This window comes from Pundamilia nyererei, unplaced genomic scaffold (assembly GCF_000239375.1).
Source record: "Pundamilia nyererei isolate P.nyererei 1_Seehausen unplaced genomic scaffold, PunNye1.0 scaffold00001, whole genome shotgun sequence".
Taxonomy (NCBI): Eukaryota; Metazoa; Chordata; class Actinopteri; order Cichliformes; family Cichlidae; genus Pundamilia; species Pundamilia nyererei.
The window spans coordinates 12,277,047-12,284,448 of NW_005187402.1; the positions used below are offsets into that span (position 1 = coordinate 12,277,047).

At 36.8% G+C, this 7,402-nt stretch overlaps 1 pseudogene; it reads left to right on the forward strand.

The window, feature by feature from the left end:
- The window catches only part of LOC106455939 (protocadherin alpha-C2-like), a 6,380-nt pseudogene extending 1,878 nt beyond the window's left edge, over window positions 1–4,502 (forward strand).
- The last annotated feature ends 2,900 nt before the right edge of the window (window positions 4,503–7,402 follow it).

Consider the following 7,402-nt stretch of genomic DNA (forward strand, 5'->3'; position numbering starts at 1 on the left):
TCTCCTCCTCTCAGCAGTAACGTGACCGTCCACATCATTATTGTGGACCAGAACGACAATGCTCCTGTTATTGTGTCACCATGGCGTGCACACGGCTCTGTGGTGGAGGAAAAGATCCCCAGATCCACTGATAAAGGATCCCTGATTGCAAAGGTGATAGCGTTAGACACTGACTCTGTGCACAACTCTCGGATCACCTACCAGTTTCTACAGGTGACTGATGCCACCTTGTTCAGTCTGGATCAATACAACGGAGAGATCCGGACTATGAGGATGTTCAGTTACAGAGATCCACGCCACCAGAGACTTGTTGTTGTAGCCAAGGACAATGGAGAGCCTGCTCTCTCTGCTACAGTCACCATCAAGCTGATCACAATGGAGACTGCTGTTAAAGCCTACTCTGACATGACTGAGGAGCCTCTGGAATATGACATCTTCTCAGACATCAACCTGTATTTGGTCATCGGTCTGGGCTCGGTGTCATTTCTGCTGCTCATCACCATATTGGTCACCATCGTGATCAAGTGTCAGAAACCCAAGCCCAGCAAAGCAGCTCCTCCCTCCAGGAACAGTGTGATCAGTGAGAGGAACTCCACCATCGCTGACTCCACTCTGGTCTCCAACGATGCCTACTGGTACAGTCTGTTTCTAGCAGAGACCAGGAAAGGAAAGCTGGTGGTTAGACAGCCTCTGCCAAAGGGCTCCAGGTACATTGTGTCCAGCATACCGAGAGGGACAGGACTGACAGACACTAGTGACTCAGCAGCTTCTACTCTGCAGGTATAGGTCCTTAATATTTTTGCATTTTCAACAAACTCTTTTTAAAAAAGGATACCTACTACTTATTACAATCTCTTGTTTAACAAACTCCAAAGTGAAAAAAAAATGTAAACCTTTAATCGCTGGTACACACTTGCAATATCTGCAATGGAAATGTTTTTTTCTTTGCATGAGAGACATTACAACCTTTAGAAAATGACTACAGATTAAAAAATGCCAACAATAATGTTTCACATGTGTGAAACCCAAAGATGTTTTTGCTCTGGTGTCAATGTGTTTAGTTTTATGTTAACTGGTCACAGGCACATGAGCAAAGGTACACGAGTCAAATAAGATTTATTTTAAAACAAACAGGAGAAATGCATTTTGAGATCAGATAGGAGTGTGACTTTCTTTGCAGGTTTTGAAAGAGTTATATTGTCCTTACTATTTTGTTTTGTTTGTTTGTTTTTTGCTGTTGATGACATGACCTTTCAACATGAAGAAGATGCAGAATATGAGATTGCTGGTCATCAGAACAACTTCAAACTTAAGTCTGCACTATGTTTGCAGGAAACTATGACCTTAGGGCAAGCAGTTCATCTCCAGTAGTTGAGATGAACAGGTTTTGAGAGAAGAAACAGAAATCTCTTAATTTATTGGTTAGAATAAACAACTTAAATATGATACAATTTTGCCATTATTCTATGTCATATCTCTGTCTTTCTTTCTTGGTAAGTATGGTACTCTAAATGTAAAACTGTGTTGTGACCTACTTCTGTAGCACACATTGTAACAGTATTCCCTTCTAAGGTTCACACTAACCACGCTTATTCTGTGCTATTTATAAGTCATAACATTCAGTTTATAGTGCCAACTCTGTGATCACTGGATTCATACACACATACACAAAGAATCCTTCTGTGCTTGTACTGACCTGACCACTGAATTGCTTTTTTTTTCTCCCCACTCTAAAGTACCCTAAATGAAGGAAGTCCGCTCTGCAGTTGGAGGTATGCAGAAGTCTCACTCCCCCCACCCTGGATAACTTTTCTATTAATTATTACAGAACTATTGTTTCAATTGTTTTTCTGTTTGTTTTGTTCTCGGTGGATGTTAGTATTATTCAGTGTCTTGTATTTCATTTTCTTTGAGGAGGAGATGTTTTTTTTTGTTTTTTTTTAGATCACTTGACTTAACATTACATGCATTTTGCCACTTTTGTGTCAGCTTTAATGCTTACAGTCTCATCCATTAGGCCTAATGAAAGCTTCTTATACAGTCTAACCAGCACAGTGATTAACAGCATGCTAATATATTTGAGTACTATGTTTTCTCCCTTAATACTTTTATATTATTTTGGTGCATAAAACATTACTATCATGACCTTTATTGACCTCAGACAAGAAAAAAGATTAAACAAAAATAATCGTAATGGCTTACAGTCTTGCTTACATTTCAGCGAATACAGTCATCCAAATTAAGTAGTATTAAATTAGTATTCCTGTCATAGTCATTGCTTTTGGTGAACAAAGTGACAATCATGTTGAGAAACTAAACAAAACAAAAGAAACCGAAGCAAAACAAAACAAACAAACAAAAAAACCCTTCACTTCAGTCAACACTGTTGTCATTTGCTGGCTTAGGCTCTGGCCTTTGCTGTTACAGGTTTTTCTCAGTTGCTTTGGTAGATTTCTCAAAACATTTTCAACACTCTCTGCATTGAAGATTAATTACCAAGAGCAGCACATGCATGCAGCAAACAAACAAAGAAAAAACAAACAAACCCTACAGTGAAGAGGCTGTAACTCACTCAAAACTGAAAATTAACTTCACGAGCTAGCAAAAATACCTCTGATATCAACATGAAAAGTGTGAACCAGGGATATTTTGACCGAACACAGTGATTGTTATTTCGAATTTCCTCACTTCTAGTCTTTTCCTCTAATTCTTTTCACTTTGTATCAAAGTGAAAATTCTGTGTTTGTAATGAACCACTTACATTTCCATGTAGTGTGAGGGTTTTTCCTATGTTTCTCTATGTTTCTCCTGCAATTGTCACAATATAAACTATACTAAATGGGGGGAAAAAAACAAAAAAACCTCTGGCCCCAGGTTTTCATACTTCACATATTTTTCTGACAGCTCAGCTCCGTTTTTTTTTTTTTTTTAATTTTAAGTTTAAGGTTTCATACTTGTAACATATACCTATAATAGAGTTTAAGATTAAAAACTATTCCATGGACAAAAAGAATAATTTATATTGATGACAAAGACAAATACAACCCATGAGCATTCAAATTGTCTAGACCTGCTGAAAGATTTACAAATTTAAAGAATAATGAAAAAATTTCCTTATGCTGTGAATGAGCAACACAGTGCTGTGAATGATTCTGTATGTTGTTTTGACAGCATTAACTCTAATTCAGGAACTGAGCCTAAGCAACTGAGAAAAACTGAAATATATGCCAAGAAAAAAATGCCCTTAATTGAATCACTATGTTCTCAAAAGAATGGTGTGTGTGTGTGTGTGTGCATGTCTGTTCATCCCCTAATGATCCATCACTTATATATTAGGACTATTTCCTGTTTTTGAATGTTTGTAAGTGAAATTGGGCTGTGCTGTTAAACCAGTGATTCTACTAAATGTTTCTGACTTCACAGAATGACACGTTTGAACATGAATGACACAATGTCTGTTGTAGACTGAATTGTGACCTAAATCTTTGTGCAGGAGACGCGCAAAGAGAAACCGGTCACCCAGTTACCTAGCAACCACTCTCCTTCACATAATTTTGCAGCATGGTATTCATAGATCTGCCTCCTCCCCACTACATGTTCAAGGATCCGCCCAATCCCTCAACCCAGTCTGTCCTCTGCTTGAAGCCCCGTATAAGCGACAGACGTCGGCTGCATGAGATGTGTCAGTTTGCCCAGTCCCAAGTGTTCTTGTTCTTTTTTTGAAATTTGTCTAATTTTCATCTCGTTGGCAGGCATCCACAACCAGCAGCAGCAGTTCCACATAAGACCCCCATCCACCTGCAGCGTACAGGATTAACACTGACAAGAATGGCTTCACAGAGGAAAGAAGAAACCTCTAACCATACACCCCCCTCCAGGTCTGTCCTGCTGAGTCTGTAAAAACATGGCCCAGAGCTTTATCTTTGAACCCATGAAAAGCCAGTCAACAATGCATCCCTGTCCATTCAGTATGCATGATAAGACAGCATGGTTTCAACCACACTTCAACTGTCATATGTTAAAAAGAAAATTTCAAGAGGAGATGCAATGAAATGGACTATCTGAAAAACTGTGCCAGTGGATATTAAAACAAGCCACATCAAAGAGTAAAAAGGTGGACATTGAAATGTTGAAATGCCTTGAAAATACACACTCTCTCTCTCTCTCTCTCTCTCTCTCTCGCTCTCTTCAAAAAATGAAACACATAAGATATCATATTTTTAACTGCTCTGCTTTGTCTTGGTCTACTACAGCTTTGTTGTATGATAAATAGGGTAACTAAGGTGAAATAGCACAATTAACTAAACATCAGAAAAGCACCAACCTACAGTTTTAATGTATGAAATAAGAGAAAATCAGTATTTTGTAAATGTGGTAACTTTGAGTACTTTTATCTTTTGTACTTGACTTTGTGCTTTATATGTGAACTAGGCCTGAAGATACTGTATGACTTAGAGCAGCGGTCCCCAACCTTTTTTGCGCAACGGACCGGTTTATGCCCGACAATATTTTCATGGACCGGCCTTTAAGGTGTCGCGGATAAATACAGGTACTAAAACTAGTACCGGTACCGAAAAAAAGAAAATTTATTCATAACACACGTAAAAGACCAAGGAAAACCGAGTAAACGATAAAAACGATAACAAAATAACGCTGAAAACCGATAAAAACCCTGAAAACTATACATTTCACACCTGAGCCTCAACTCTCGCGGCCTGGTACCAAATGACTCACGGACCGGTACCGGTCCGAGGCCCGGGGGTTGGGGACCGCTGACTTAGAGTGCTGAGAGATAAGATCAATAAGTGTACAGAACAGAAAAGATCAAGGCCTTTAGCCATTATGCCTTTAAGTTGTTTTTGCATGGAAGAATTCAAGTACTTTTGACAGCTTTTGTTATTTTATTATATTAAGCAACATTTTTGCAGTTAAGTCTCACTGTTTCACTTGATTTTTCCGAACAATATGGAGCGATTTTAATGGGACAATAATGGCAGTAAATCAGTATAACACCTTTTAATCATGATGTCCTGAGAGGTTTAGAAGATGTCAAACAAAATCTATAAAACAGCACAATGACATTGCTTTGGACTCAGAAAACGATTTAATCAAAGCCTAAATTAAAATGTGCAATGTCGCTTATTATTTATTTTATGTGCTCCTCTAGAATGAGGCTTGGATTTTAAATGCAACACAAGTGAATACAGTGAGCCTTTAGCACTCTGTACGGTATATGCACCACAAACATGAACATGTACAGTCACCTGTCAATGTCTAGATCCAAGTTCTGGCTGTTCCTTCATTTTGATGTCTTCTGCAGTGTTTAAAACCGAAGAACCAAACATGTTCGTTTAATCCTTACACTTCAGAAACAATGTTGTTATGGTTGATTTCACTCAATGAAAGCTGTTCTAATGTTTATCACTGACTAACTGTATGTATATGGATATGCATATGCAGCACCTTATCTAGGATACAGATATAATTCATATATACAGTATCTCATTTGTATGTATCTATGAATATGCCTTTCATTTTCAGTACCAGTGCTTTTGCAACTTTTAATGTGAAAAAAGTGGAACTCCTGTGCCATAAGATTTATGACCCCAACTAGTATGTTTAGCACAGCTCATAAAGCATTACTTTTAAGAAGCTCAAATATCTTAAAAACATATGCAGTAAGGGCCTTTGTACAGTGGTACTTTTATGGTGCAATATATGGTAATTTGTGTAATGTGTGATCTGTGGTTTGGTCTGTAAGATTCATTAAATACTAAACAGAATAAACTAAAAGGCATTTAGTACTCATTTTAGATAGCTGGATTATTTAATAATTGTTTCAAATGTAATGCATTTTAAGCAATACTTGTCTAACCATCTAAATGGATAGTATCGAGAGTGAGAGAGACACACTCGTCTATTATAATAAAATGCATTAAAATGCCAAAGTTAAAGTTCCTGTCCCATCTTTGTAAACTTGTCAACCAACTCAGTCAAGTTTCTCTACAGTAGAACCTGCTTGTATTAATGTATTAATACTTATTGAATTGACTGTATTAATTTCAGATTTATTTACCTTATTAAGATATTTGCTCTTTCACGTTTTATTTTACCATTCTATTAAATTCATTATATATTTGTTGCTTTTTCACTTCTTTAAAAAGAAAAATCTGTGGCGTATTAAGACAGGTTTAGAAACAAAAACCCATCTTTTCACAAGACAATGTGGGAGGATATTCTACAGATAAGTTTTGCAGTCATTCTTTCACTGTCTCGTTTTCTTGCAGTTCAGTTTCCACAAAAACTATAAAAGCATGGTAAGGTTTGCACACAGTGCTGTTCCTGTTTCTGTAGGCTGCTAAGACTTTTTTATTTGTTTGTTTTTCTTATCCCTAATATGGATGGTGTGAAGAAAAATATCATGAATACGAGTACCAACAAGACAAACAAAAACTGAAAAAAAAACCTTCCTAAAGTAAACCATATACAAACATTTCCACAAAAATCTCCCTTCTAGAGCTGCTCTCCTTCAAGATCTGAAGTTTCCACCACTAGAATGTAAGTATGGATTAAAATTCAAATTATCAAATTATATTGTCATATATATTTAAAACATCCATCCACCCGCTTCTGCTTTTTGTTTTGCTTTTTGATTTTTGTACTAAACTAACCAGCTTTTCTTGATTTAATCTATATTAAAAAAAAAATTTAAAAAAAAATTTAGATATTTGAAGAATATATCATATGAAGTGAAAGCAAGAGGAACATTTTGACAGGTAAGTATTTCAGGAAATCTATGAGGGTTCCTCTGTCATGATGGCAAAGGGAATGGCTCCAGCTATGTGTCTGTACTGCGCTGCCTTCTATGAGCCCTATATATGCACGATGTGTTATTATATGGCCAAACAAACAATCATAATAAAAGAGCAATCACATCATGAGTCTGCAGTATATGAATCTTTAAACAAAGCCTTATGAATCGTGATAAATGCCACGAGCTGTGTAATAAATTAAGGGCATATAAAACATTTTGTTACAATGCAAAATGTTTTGTTTATCATGAACACTGCTTTAAAGATAATGAGTGTATTTGTATTTTATTCAGTGGCTGGCTGAAAGCATAAGGCTGTCTCTCTTTGTGTGCAGACATGACCTCATCTCCCCTGAGAGATGAGGTCATGAGGAGGTAATAATAGTATTCAGGCCAACAGCACTAGTTATTTTAGCATCTTCTATTCACACTTTAACTTCAGAATCACATTCTAGCATAACCAAGAAAAACCTCCATATATGTCTGCGTCTATATATGCAAAACAAGAACAAAGGCTTCTAAATTGACTCTAGTTATGATTAAACTGTGTTGGAGCCAATTGAAGTAGGAAACAGGATGAGAAAAGAAACA